Consider the following 15020-nt stretch of genomic DNA (forward strand, 5'->3'; position numbering starts at 1 on the left):
TCTCGAACTCACAGAGATCCGCCTGCCTCTGCCTCCCGAGTGCTGGGATTAAAGGCGTGCGCCACCACCGCCCGGCTCAGTGATTATATTTTCAGTGGGAAAGATACCCTATGCCACTCCCGTAGGTTCTTGGTCACATGGTATCTGCAGTCAGGAAGCAGGCAGCCATGGATGCTCATGCTCAAGCATTCTCTCCTCTTTATGCAGTTCAGGACTTCATGGTGGGTGTACCTTCCTGCCTCAATTAACGTATTCTAGGTATTGAAGCTTCCTCTAGGTGATCCAGAGCTCATCAAATGGAAGCTAATAAAGGCCAATATCTTCCAATTGCCATTGCTGATTTAAAAAAAAAAAGTTGAGCCCTTGTTTGTCTTCTGCATCCCCTTTATGCTATTACATGCAGGACATCCTGTGGATTTGCCCTTCAGCAATTAACCAGGAAGAGTCTAAATGCTCATTTTGCTCCTTTGTTATTTGTTTGTTTGTTTTTACATTGATTACAGGATGATTTTGTTCTATTTCCTGGATCTCTAGATTGGTTTTTTTGTTTGTTTGTTTGTTTTGATTTGGTTTGTATTTTGTTTGTTTTGTTTTTTGCTGTTGTTGCTATCTTATCTAATTCAATTGCTTTAAGTCAATTTTTCTCTTTAAATATTTTTTCCTGTGTTTCTCAGTTTTCTTTTCTGTCCTAACACGTCTCTTCTGTCTTTTAGGGTCTCTAACCACAGCCACTTAAAGCCGCCACTTTGTCACTTGGTGGATGCATGTCGGCTTTTCACTGTTATTTTCTTCTTTTTGTTTGTTTGTGTTTGTTTTATTTTGTTTGAATCGTTTCAGCGGTTCTTTTTTAACATCCACTTTATGTTCCACCATCTCTCATGAGCTACTATCTGTGCCCAGTGATCTTCTTTCTTTTACACTTTGCAGAAGTTCTAGGAGTTCCATGCTCCTTTTTTTATGGTTTCTTTTTTTTTCTTTTACCCCTGTCTTTGAATACCCTAATTTTTAATTCACTGAGGTATTATTTTTCTTTACTTCCTTGAAGGTAGCTCTCTTCACTTTGTTGGACGTATTTTCCCGGGGTGGTTATAGTATGAATCTTGATTCACAGAATGACATAACTGACATTATCTAATGTCGGTGCTGGACCTCACGAGTGACCTGTGAAAAACACTTGCTTTTGTCCTGGTAAGCTGGCAGCCCTTGGCAAGACCCTTTATGATTATAGGCACCCATGGGACTTCTGTCTTGGTGAAAGCATCCATCAGACTCCGCCTTTCGGGGCTTGTCTGTGGACTTCCTCGAGTTGGCTGATTGTTTTTAATTGGAGAGTGTGCCTTCTGCTCTAAAGACAGTCTTGCAGGTGTTCTGCCTGATGCCAAGATGTTAATGATCTTTACCTAGGTGGTTCTGCTGTTGGGGCCATGGCTGTCACAGACCTCGATACAGCTCTTCAGCATGGCTTCTTGTGGCTAGGCCGTTTGTCTCAGCCCCAGATCATCTTCTCTCTCTTGGTGCACAGCATGGACTCACCTTCTTATGTGCAGCTTGTGCCCGGCAACAGACTCCACCCAGCTCCTTCACACAAACTTCCAGGGTGCCTCTCAACAGAGTTCCTTCCTCTTTGCTCTGACCCCCAGATCCCAGATCCTTCAGCTGCTCTGGAAACTTCCTCTGGCTCCCCCATCTCAGCAGTACTCCTGGGTTCTGCTCAGAACCCATCTCTCTAGCTTCAAGCAGGAACCTGTCTCAAGGACAAAACCTGTGCAGTAACTGGGTTTCACCATGCTTCTTCCTCAGCAACTACAGCCTCTCCCCTGCCTGAGAACAGTTGCCTGGGATATTTTGTAACAAGTTCACAGCTATCTGATGGTAGGAGGCCTTGTTGAGCACCAGTTACTAAATCATGTCTGGGAGCAGAAAGCTCCTCATAAAAATTTATTATAAGATGGAAGATAATGAGGAGCTGGGTAATATTCCTCCCAGACAATGCACACAGAGCAAAAGACAAGCCGTAGAATAACAAACCTAAGATTTCAAGGCAAGATAAAAGATTAAAGACATTTAAAACATTATACAATAACACAGAAGAATTACATAAATAAACAAAATTAAAGCTATTCAGAAATGAGATAACAAAATTCAGGACAGCTTGATAAATAAAAACTACTGCAGAAAGAAACTAGAGGCTTGCAGAAAACAGTAAAACGAACGGTGCCTTAAGACAAATGGGATGTAAAAAGAAGGTTCTAAAGACAAAAGCAATAGAACGGCATCAATATCGATAGCATAAATTTCAGCAGATAACTTTCTAAGTTCTTTAAAGAGTGTTTGACAGTTAATAACAAAGGTTAGGGCACTGTCAGAAAATGTTTTCGGTGAACAATCCAGAAAAACTGCTGCATAAAATCAGGAGAACACAGGACGTATGTGATAGTGAAACATCTATATTTCATTCCAAATAGCAAATATTTCTTCTAAATATTTTGAAAATATTATTATAAACCTCTTAACCTCCAATGTAACTAAGTAAATAGGTAGATATTTTTACATGTATAATAGATAAATTACACACATGCCAATACACAAAATAAGAAATTAAAGAATTAGTAGTCCTGGCACATACATGTAAACCTAAATCTAAGGAAGAAATAGACGTTCAAGTCCAGATTTGGCTGTGTAGCAAACTCAAGTACAGATTGGTCTCTATGAGAGCCTGTCTTAAAAACCAAATAGAAGCCCGGACTCTACAGGCTACTGCCAGTGGATCCCTCCACAACTCGATAAGACCATACTGCTGGAGATACCACATATTGATGGCATAGAACATGAAGAAACCTAGCTAGAACTCTACTGGAATCTTTACTCCTCGTTGATGATGTCCATAGTGCTGCAAGGTACTACACATAGTACTGGAAGAGAAAAGCAATCATCGGTCTCATTCAGCCACAAACACTGTGACTTATAATAATAACCTGCCTGCAAGATATGCCCAAATGGCAATAGTGACATGATGTCATGGGAGTAACCAGCTTCTCTTTGAATTTAAGGCCCACTCCATAAGATGGAAACCATACCTGATATAGCTAATAAGGCCAAGAACCTGAGGCTAGATAGTTAATGGATATGATGGGGAAACTTCTTGTTATTGTTCTGATAAATGACCACAGCAACAAAATAACACCTAATTTAAAAAAGAAGTCGATAAGAAAAGATACTAAAAGGGTATGTCTACATATAAAAATATTGGTAATTACATTAAATATAAATGGCCTAATCATCTCACTTCAAGACTGGGATTGCTAGAATGAGTTAAAAATGACATGACTATGTAATATGTACAAGAAACACACTTTAACATATGAGAGGTATATTTCAAAATAGAGAATTAGAAGTATAGATACATGTAGGCTATACAAACACAAATCAAAAGCTTGAAACATTATGCTAATATTAGATAAAGTGTAGCACCTTTGTTACTCTCTATGGTACAGTTCACACTACTGTACCATTTGTGAGCCGGGCAAGAGCCTGGAGATTAAAGGAACACACAAGAGACATGGGTCATTTGTGAGGAGAGAATGCCAAATGCCATTTATTCAACCTTATATACCTAACTGCTGCACAATAGAAATCCCCCTAGGAAGGTGGGAGATTACCCAGCTCAAGAGTAAACAAACCCCTAAGCTAACCACCAGTGGCAGAGGGAGCACAGGAACAAACAGGATGTTTAGCCAGAAACTGCAACAAGAAGTTTGGCCAGAAACTGTCCAAAGCAATGTTTGAATAGCCAATAACTGCATCTGGACTCGAGATCCAGAGACAATATAAGCTGCAGTTTTCAAAGGTGAGAGAATTTTGCTTACATACTGACTGTCAGTAAAAGAGGTTAAATGGAATATCAGCATATTTATCTAGGGCCATTTGTACAGCATCCAATTTAGCCACCTGAGCAGATTTAATATCAACAGACTAAATATTAAAATCAGGAGGTGAGGCCACCACTGCTCTCCTGGTGGAAGACCCATCAGTAAACACATTCCATGCCTCTGCCAGAGGCTGCAAAGAAATAAGTTTAGGGAAGCATACCAGACGGTTTTTTAAAAAGGTAACCAACTTATCAGAAGGATAATGATTATCAAACCTACAGGTATTAGTGCCTAAGAACAAGGCCCAGTCTTCAGCAAAATTTTGCAGCCAAGTTATATCTATCTGGGTATATAGTATAATAACCTTATCAGGCAACATTCTGAATAACATGTAGCACAGCAGAGGGATATGAGATAACATTTTTTGCAGTCCACACATGTTCATGTACCCATAAGATGGGTCCTTGCTGCCAAAACACTCCAGTAGGACTATTCTGAGAAGGAAAAATTATCAACAGCAGAGGCTGACTTATATATAGTCAATATAATAAATATGAGCAGAGGCAAACTTTTCTTCAATTAATGTAATATATTGCCTTGCCTGAGGTGTTAACTTATGGAAGGAGGTTGGATCTGGATACCCCTGCAGAATGTCAAAAGGTGGTTTTAAGGCTCCAGTAGGAATTCCCAGACTAGGCCAGACCTAATTGAGGTCTCCAATCAATTTTTGAAAATCATTCAAAGTGTGTAGTTTGTCTAAGTGAAGAGTAAATTTCTGTGGTTTCACTCCTGTCTGCAACAGCTGATACCCCAAGTACTAGTATGGAAACTGTTGTTGTACCTTTTCAGAGGCTATCATCAAGCCAGCAAAAGCCTCAAGAACTGTATCTGGGTCCTGTCCAGATAATAGGATGTCATCCATATAATGAATGATTTACAGTTGAGAATACTCACTATACCTTATCAGGACAATAACCCAGACCACAAACATTTGGCAGATTACAGGACTATTAGCCATGCCTTGGGGTCGTGTCACCCATTGGTAGCATCTATATGGGTCTTTGAAATTTATAGACAGTACACTGAAGGCAACTTTATCAGACTCTTTTGGATGCAGTGGAATGGTGAAAAAAACAACCTTTCAAGTCAATAACTAAAAGATGATATCCTGCAGGAATACCCACAGGCTGAGGCAGCCCAGGTTGAGTTGCCCTATAATTTCTATACAAACATTTACTACTTTTAGATCTTTTAGCAGCCTCCATTTACCAGACTTTTTCTTAATAACAAAGATAGGAGTATTCCAGGGAGAAGCAGATGGCACTATATGTCCTGCCTCTAGCTGTTCCTGGACCAGGGTATGAGCAGCCTGTAATTTTTCCTTACTTAGGGTCCATTGCTCTATCCATTTTATGGGAATGCTTTCTGGCTGCTCTGTAATGGCCACTAAGAAAAAGTCCCAACCCTGTTTGCTGTCCAGGTGACTGCTGTATTATTTTCTTGTCTGCTAAAATTTACAGGTCTCCCTGCAGATTTTTGCCCTGGTCTGTTAACATGCACTGCATAGGTTCAGTGATCAGAACTGCTCCCATATGGAGAAACTGGTCATTTCTATCCCCTGTAATGCCATAGAGGCCGGCTGTAGGGGCCAGGTCGCAGGCTAATGTTTTTTAGCAATCACAGAAGAATCAGCCCCTGTATCTGGAAGGTCTTGGAACCTTTTACCATTAATTGCTAATGTAAATGTGGGGCGGTTCTCTAAACTAGAAACCCAAAAAGCTCCAGGGAGTCCCGTGGAGCCAAACCTCTTGTCCCCTCGTTCTTGCTTGAAGAATGGATTAGTAGAGTGAAACATGGGCAAAAGCACTAGTTGAGCTATTCTTGCTCCTTGAGGGATGATAAGGACTCCCACCCAGCTACAATCATAATTTTAATTTCTCCAGTACAATTATAGTCTATAATTTCTGGTAAAATTTTAATTCCTTTAAGTGCTGAACTACTTTTACCCAAGACTAATCCTACTGAACCCTCTGGAATAAATCCATATACTTCAGTCCCCAAGGCCTGCACACCCATCTGTGGGGTCAATACTGCCTTGGCAGAGGTACAAAGGTCCAGTTTGGCCAGAAACTGTCCTTAATACAAGTCCCGGGATGAGGAGTAGCCCTGTGGACCCTACAATAAAGTCTACACATGTTCATAAAAAGAATCAATTCTCTAAGAAAACACAAATTTAAATATATATATACCCATAGTAACAAAGCTTGAAAATCCATGATGCAAAAATTTAAGTAACTAAAAAAAGGGAGGAAATGTAATTAATTTAACATTTCAATAGTCTTCTGCCATGAGTATAAAGAACCAGTAGAGAGAAATTAGCAAGATAGTAAAGAACCATGTCAGACTGCCATTAATTGAAATCTAATTGGCAGTGATAAAATTTTCTAATCAAAGCTTCAGAAAGGGCATTCTTATTAGCATACAGAAATATTCTCCAAGATTGATCATATCCTGAGTCATTAAACAAACCCTAAGAAATTTAAAATCATACATGACATGGATACAATGGAATTCAAGTAGAATTTAATAACAAATTAGAAAGGAAGCACACTAAGCATGCTCAGAAAATTTTATAGCAATTAACATTATCAGAATTTGTAATCTGCAGACAAGATAGTGCTTAGTCACATGATGGAATACATTAGAAAAGAAGAATGGTTTCAAATCCATAACATCAATTCCAACCTTACAAAAAACAAGAGAGAGAGATGGAGAGACTTTACACCTGCAAAGGATGAGTGGAAGGTAATGATAAAAAAATAACAGGAAAGACAAATGTGAATTTAAGAGAAAGAAACAATTTTAAAAAGATCAGCAAAAATCTAATATCCAGCTAACCAACAATCTCAAAACAGAAAATGCCAGCCTGGAGAGACAGCTCAATCGTTAAGAGCATTAGCTGCTCTTCCGGGGGTTCCAGATTTAGTTCCTAGAACTCATGTGGCAGCTCACAACTGTCTGAAACTCCAATTGCTGGCCAAAAGTGGGGTGATTTCAAGTTTGGTAAGTTGATAATTATGTAACATTACAATGGATTAAAATAATAAAAACTTAAGTCCTTGAATTTATGGCAACATTTAAAAAATCTAGTAAGTTACTTATGAGAGGTGTGGTTAGGTAGTTAACTATTTTCAAAAATAGGAAATAAACAGCCTAGTCTTCACCTTTTCAAGATGTCCAAATAATGGATAAGGGGTAGTACTTGTGTATAAACACTCCATAGCTAATACGAGAAAAACAAATGCTAGAATTAGAATATCACTATTTTATACCACCACTAAACCAAGGGTTCCAAACTGAATTTGTCAGTTCCTTACAGGAGAGTCAGAACCCCAAACAATGTACAGGGAGTCAAAGAAGACCCAAGTTGACTGGAGTCCTGAGAGAATGTGTACTGTTGGCATAGGTACAGCCATGTTAAAAACTCCATTGCCTCAGCCTCAGAGGGATGGCAAAGCCTTCCTAGAGTACCGAGTATTGACACTGTATGTAGAAAATGTCCACCATAGTTTCTCCCATCCTTACACACTCACAGCTGGAAGACTGTTCCCCTACAGAGATTGCTCTTCTTGAGATTAGCTAAACCTGTTATCTTGACGCGGCTGTATACCATAAGCCTCCATGTTTATAAGTGTTTTAATAACTCTGCCTCTTTGTTCAGGTGAATGCAATAGCCTGATGTGGGAGTGATTTCTTATTAATAAAGAAACTGCCTAGGCCCATTTAGGCCAACCCTTAGGTAGGTGGAGAAAACAGAACAGAATGCTGGGAGAAAGAAGCTGAATCAGAGAGTCACCATGATTCTCCCTCTCCAGACAGACGCAGGTTAAGATCTTTCCTGGTAAGCCAGCTCGTCATGCTACTCAGTGGGAAAAAGGGATGAGACTTGAGGTTGGGGTGGGAAAACAGAATTAGGACTTCTGGGTGAGCTGTAAAGTGCCCTATGGTGGTTATGAGAAAGTTTGTCTTATAATAGCTTGTTAAGGTGTGGTGTGTGTGTGTGTGTGTGTGTGTGTGTGTGAGAGAGAGAGAGAGAGAGAGAGAGAGAGAGAGAGAGAGAGAGAGAGATCACACATGCATATGTTGGTATGATATATTTTCAAGTTTTCATGCAGAGACGAAACCATAAATGAGGATAAAATAAAGGTTGTTTTTCTCTTTTACCCACAGTCCCCATCTACCAGAGATGCCAACACCATTGTTCCTCAAGCTGGCTCTGTAGCTGCAGGTTCACAGCTGTATTTATCATTTTCATCTTGAATGATTTTGCTTTGTAGAGCTCATCCCTCTCATCTCAGCTCTTATTATCTGTGGGATCTGATTTCACCCCAGAGTTGACATGTTTCTTTAGTGGAAGAATTTGCATGAAGATAAGGAATAGATAGGAATCAGGTCAGGGAAGTCAGAAAAAAATAAAATGCTTCTGAATTCTTAAAACAGTGTGTGTGTGTGTGTGTGTGTGTGTGTGTGTGTGTGTGTGTGTACCATCAGAGGACAACTCACTGGAGTCATTTTCCTCCTTGCACCACATGGATTCTGGGACTGAATTTACGTCACCAGGCTTGCGCACTCAGTACCTGATGAGCATCAAGCCAGCCACAAACTACTTATCGACTTTCAGTGAAGTCATACTTTTCTCGTCTTTTTATTACCATTAATTGCCTTGACAGTTTTGAAGATATTGAACCATCTTTGAATTATGAGGAAAATTCCATCTTGGACAGGATGTGAGTTGCTTTAGAAATGGCATGAGACAATATTTGGCTGTGCCTTTTAAAGAATTCTACAATCACTTCAGTAAGTGTGTACATTTTGTTGCATAGCTCAGGTTTCTAGAATCTTAATGCCTTTCCATTGACATGAAATAAACAGACGCATTGTAGACCTTATTTAATTTAAAAGTCTACTTACAGATTGCGTTAAACCCTGACTTTCCTTTGTAAATAATTCTTTAGGAGAAACTGAGTAATTGGTCATAAACATTAATCTAGTATGTTTTACCTTCATTTTTAAAGTTAGTTTTAATCATTTGTATATAAAATACCCATTTCAAACAAGATTTTTTTTCCTAAAAAGAAATGTGGAGTTCTCAAAATGTGATCCTACATATCTATTTTCTTATTGTATTTATCAATTTTATGATTATCTTTTTCCTGTCCCTAGTTAGATATAACAAATATTTATTTTTATATTTTTTTCCAAGAATAAAATAATGCCTTTCTCATTTCTGTTACTCCATATTTTAATTTATTGTTTCCCACTTTTCTTGTCATTTTTCTTCTATGCATAATTGATCTAGTTCTGATAATGAGCATCTTTACCTTTTTCTATTTTAAAAAAAGTACAAGAAATTAAGTTTCCCTCTGACCGGATCTCTGGCTGTATTACTTAGTAGTTTTGAGTGTTGCTTTAGTTATTATTTTCTGAGCAGCTAATCATTTTTGACTTGACCTTTTATCTAGAATTAATTTGATACATAGCTGTGTCTTTTTCTAAATTCCTTGAAGTTGAAAGACAAACTTTCATGCAGGTAGGAGTGATGCAAATTGTTTTTCTGTTTGTTTGTTTTCCAATACAGAGTTTCTCTATGTAGCCCTGGCTGTCCTAGAATTTGCTCCATAGACCAGGCTGGCCTCAAACTCAGAGAAATCCACCTGCCTCTGTTTCCCAAGTGCTGGAATTAAAGGTGTTCATCACCACTACCTGGTAAAGTGCTTTATTTTAAGAATGTTGTTTTAATTATTAATATTAATTGTGTGCATACATGTGTGTGCATGTGAATCAGGCCTCTGTGGAGGTCAGAAGAGAGTATTGGATGCCCTGGAACTGGAGTTATAAGTCACTGTGAGAAGCCTGATGTGGGTGCTGGAAAACAAATTTGAGTCCTCTGTTAGAGTAATACCTGAACCCATTTTCCTTTCAAATTAGTTTATACTCTATCAAATTTTACTAAAGGTGACTAGATTGATAGTAGCCAACTCTGAGAATGATGACACTGAACAAGAATGGAGTGGCATGATATGACATCCACTCAATAGGGTAAGGATGAAGGTTACTTGTTTCCTGTACATTTGGTAAGAATGTGTCCTGGGACTCGGGAGCATCCTGGTACACACAGTCCCCTTTACTAGCCTTTCTTCAATCTAGGATGGCACACCCTACACAGGATCAGAATTTGCCAATACAAAGAAAAGCCCAAGCCCATTCCCCTGAGCTTGCCAGGGTGGTGTCATCTGAGTTAAAGTTGCTAGGGAATGTCCTGTGGTCCCATCTGAAGACCCTCATTTGAGGAACGTAATAAGGGGCAAAGGGGTGGAACAGGCAGTCAGCAAAAGCCAATGGCACCCTGGCCATCATTGCCTGAAACTAAATGCATCTAAGTATTTGTCTTTTACCAAAATATTCCATTTGCTCACATAAGCTTGGTCCAAATTTTCTCTTCTAGTCTACCCTCCATCTTGATTAATTCAGAATTTAACAAAAACGTACAGTGACCTAGCATACTCTCTACTAGCAAGCTTTGTTCTTGGACTTGCAGACCCATGGCGACACAGATGGAGTCCACAAAGGGATGAAGTTGACTGCTGGTGCTTGCTTTGTTGGCTAATTAAGCTTTTGCTGCCCACAGGGAGAAAAATCTGTCTGAGTTTTCTGGAAAAGTAGAAGGTTTGGTCAGAACGCACGTCTTTGACACGGCACATATTGCAAGCTGAACCCAATTCACGGCAGAGTCAGGGGTACCCGGGTTATCATTGTCCCCTTATCGCTGGACCTCAGCAATTTCACAGGGACCCCAGAGCTTTCAAGAGTGAATCATCAATCATCCATGCGGTGATGCAGGGTTAATGGACATGTTCAAAAGCATCTGGGACTGACAAAGTCCTGCCTTCTGAGGCTGCCTCGCTGTTTGAAACCCGTCCTCCAGCAAAGCTTAGGGAGATCAATAAGCACCCTAGAGCACCGAGGACACACTAGGCCCTTTCATGTTTTCCTTTGCATAATGACAAAAACAAATCTAAGGGCATTTGGAGCACTTGTCTCGCTGTGACAGCAGCCTCCAGGGGCCCAGGGGTAAATGTGTTAAATAGGTAAACTTCAAATCCGGGGACCTCTCCTGTTCAGAAGAAGAACTCATGTATATTTTAAGGATCAGATATAAGAAGCAGGAACCGGAGGGAAACATCGGCTTAATCTTTGAAACAACAGAGAGAAACATGCATTTGTCTGTAGACACGTGGAAATGTGGAAATGTTTTTCTCGAAATCATGTGTGTAAGAATGTTCACAAGCCAACCAAAATGCAAAAGCAGAGCTTACTGCTATGAAAACGCTGTCATTTAACTAAAGAGGTCACTTTCATTCCACCAGGCACACGCCCTCTATGCCCACGGCGTGCACACATCTAATGACTGACATTGTGAAGATAATTTAGAAAGTGTGGAAAGTTCCCAGGACCCCCTGAAATGTGCAGCAAACCTTCAGTTTGGAGCAGTTTAGGAGCATGTGTCACGGCACACACATCGGGTTGTTTTGCCTTGATAAAGATACAGAGAAACAGCAGACCACTATGGAAACTTTATTTTACAACTGTTATTGTCTTTGCTCATGAGAGGTCAGTAGGCCCAGGAGTAGACACACAGATTGTTAAAAGTTGGTCCATCTGCAGGTATTAGAGAGCAACTTCCCCTTAACCCTCAACCCTGTGCTATAAATTTAACTTTTTATAGTGAAGTCAAAAGGGTAACGTTATATTGGAAGTCACAAAAATAACTCCCAGCCTCAGCTGGGCAGTGGTGATGCACACTTTAATCCCAGGACTCGGGAGGCAGAAGCAGGCTAATCTCTGAGTTTGAAATCAGCCTGGTCTACAGAGCGAGTTCCAGGACAGCCAGGGCTACACAGAAAAACCCTGTCTTGAAAAAGAAGACAACAATAACAATTAACAAATGCCTCCAGCCTCAGGAAAGACAGTGTGTTTGCAAAATGGTAACTTGGTCAAACTTGAAATAGGTGTGGGGATACTCAAAAGCCCTAAACCTTCAGTCCAGTCCTTCTGGTGCTCCAGAATATGAGCGCCATGCCGTGTTATAGGAAGTTCTGTCTCAGCCACTTTATTTATGTCACATTGGTTTGTGTTGTGAAGCCTGTGAGACCCTGAGGTTCAAATTCTAAACTCTGCCGCTCTGTCCCTTTTATCATGTAGAAGAAGCATGTGAGATTTCATGTGAAGCACTAACCTGTGAGGGACACAAGCATGGACTCAGCTTTCCCTATAGTCAAATAAAAACGGAAGTTAAGGAGGACGTGTGGCTTAGGGGTTGGGAGTATTCTTGACAGGGTGTGGTTTGGGTTTCTGAAATATTGCAGATCCTACCAGCTGCAGAGTCTCACAGATTGCGATGGTGGGTGACTTCATCTACTATGAGAATGGTCCAGGGGAAAAACCATGTCTTCTCTGCCCCAGATCCTTTCTCCTTTAAGAAAACAAAACAAAACCAAACTTTTTGTTTTAATGTGCTACATGTAACATCTTACAGTTATTTGGGGTTTTGTTTCTTTAGAGGAAATTTCATTGCAGGAGTGGGAAAAGATGACATGACAAAATCCCCCCCCCACACACAAAAAAAAATTTAGTTCCAAAAGAGAAAAATAAAAAAGGGAAAAAAGGAAGGAAGAAATGAAAGAAAAAAAGGAAAGGGATCTTTTCCATTTCCTTTGGTTTGGGCAGGGTGGGGGTGGATAAAAATACCCCCTTCGACTACACAGCCCCGAGTCCTTCAGGAGGAAAGTCCTGTGATTGCAGATCTAGTAATGAAACTGATATTTTAAATCTTATACGTAACAACCTCTGACTACTGTGAGAAACACAGCCTCTGGAGCCAGTCACACGCGAGGGAACTTAGTGGCCTGACACTACCGGCAGGAACGAGATCACAGAATTTCTTTAATATCAGACGGTGTGAGGAATAGACTCTTCTTTCCTTTTGTCCAACCATCCTGATGCTGTCCACTCACTGTTTGTGTAGCCTGAGCACTTCCATCTGCATCACTCGCCCCCTTCAGTTCCCCGTATACACCCCCAGTTCATTATCTTATTCCAACATTATTGTTCCCGCGTGCATGCGTGTGCATGCGTGTGTGTGTGTGTGTGTGTGTGTGTATGTGTACGCGCATGCTCACATGTACATTTCACCTACTGAATCCATTCAGTTCTGCTCACACACGCCCCACAGTCACTTATTCACTTGGACCTCTGTAATAGTCCCCGTCTGTTGCAAATAGAAACTCCATGATGGAGAGGCGAGAGTCTGCATTTAGAACACAGGCGGAAATTATATTGGTTTAGGAAAATGGCAGTAGATGATTCTTCTCTAGTGTCTTTGACCTCTCCAGCCATGGACAGATGACTAGTTTTATAGTACCAGCATGAGTTCTTTCTTGTTGAGCAGGTCTTAAGTCTAACGAGTCAGCTATTGGTAACCCCCAAGCCACAAGAGTCACTATTGCATCACTGTGGATATCTTTGTCCTGCTCTTCATGACTGTGGTTCAGGGGCTTTACAGTGGGGAAGAACTCCTAGTGGCTTATCTAACTCGGTAGCTTGCAGAGCACCTTCCAATACTGTGAGAGTTAGTCATCCTCAGTATGGAAGCTTCTGGATCAGTTTCAGCTTGATTCTTGGAAGCTCTGTGTTCCAAGTGTGTGTGGGTCTTCATCAACAGGGTCTTAACTTCAAGGTCCAAGAGGAAACCAAGGGCAAAGGCAATGACCGCTATTGTTTGGGGAGTCTTTTGGATGGCCCCCAACCAACAACTTAAAGGAAGGTTTCCCATGCCTGGCGCTTGAATTTTTGTAGCCTATGGCTCTTGGGAGAAGTGTTATCACCCTAAGTGGGATAATTTCATTTACATTATTTACATATATATACACACATACACGTACTTAAGTAAAAAGAAAAAATCTCTCTCTCCCTTTGGTTTTTCTAGTCATCCTTGGTTTTGGTTTTCTTTATTCCTCTTTCCTCCAGCTCCCTAAGTGTCTCCCTTCCCTCCCCCAGATAAAGTACCCACTCCTGTTTTCCTTTACCCCTTTATAAGACCGATGCCTCAGCTCCTTCTCTCTACACCTGTCCTTACCTTCCCCATGGTCCATTTCATTTTCCCAGTTTCTGTGGTTGCTCCAGGTTATAGACTCACATCTGCAGATGATTTTATCTGCAAATCAGACAGACCATTGATCCTTTGCCTTTTAGGGTCTGGGTCATCGCATTCAAATCTGCAATCTGCATTTTTTTTCTTCACAAGAAAAAGTTCATCGCCTAAAATCCATGTCTGGCTGCATTGCCTGGCTCAGGACCATCTCTGCATGTTCCCCTGGAATCTGGGTGTCACCATACAGTTTAGGTGAGCATGCCAAGAACCAGTCATTTTTAACTGCCCCAAATTCTCAGTGTGAACCCCAGAATGACCTTGTCTCTCTGGATCTGTCCATCACCCCCACCCCTCCTCTCAGACTTCACACCTTTCTCTGTCCCACTTCTCAATGGACAGTCAGGAGGGTCCTTCCCTGCTTCCCCATCCTGCTGTCTCCAGGATCTTTTCAGCATGCTGTGAAGAGCTGGTTGTTGTAAGGCCTTTCTCCCCAGCCTCAGGCCTACTCTCACCACTTTTCAACATCCTCTCTGGCTCACAAAGCAGGCTAAATTTGAAAATCTTGCCCACTTGTCTTTTGACTGCTGCGCACCTCACTATCAGCCTCCTAGATTTTCCCAAATTTTGTTACAGTGTGGTTATTTCTACTTACCCTTCCATTCATTCATAACAGTCTGGTCTGGGTTGGTGATGCCTGAGATTCTTCTAGCTAAGATACAGACGTGTTGTCTGTCCAGAAATCCCACATCTTCACATCTTACTGATTGTAAGGCTTTTTTTGTTTTGTTTTGTTTTGTTTTGTTTTGTTTTGTTTTGTTTTGTTTTGTTTTGTTTTGTTTTGAGAGACAGGGTTTCTCAGTAGCTATGGAGCCAGTTCTGGAACTAGCTCTTGTAGACCAGGCTGGCCCCAAACTCATAGAGATCCGCCTGCCTCTGCCTCT

Source organism: Microtus ochrogaster, chromosome 7 (genome assembly GCF_000317375.1).
Source record: "Microtus ochrogaster isolate Prairie Vole_2 chromosome 7, MicOch1.0, whole genome shotgun sequence".
Taxonomy (NCBI): Eukaryota; Metazoa; Chordata; class Mammalia; order Rodentia; family Cricetidae; genus Microtus; species Microtus ochrogaster.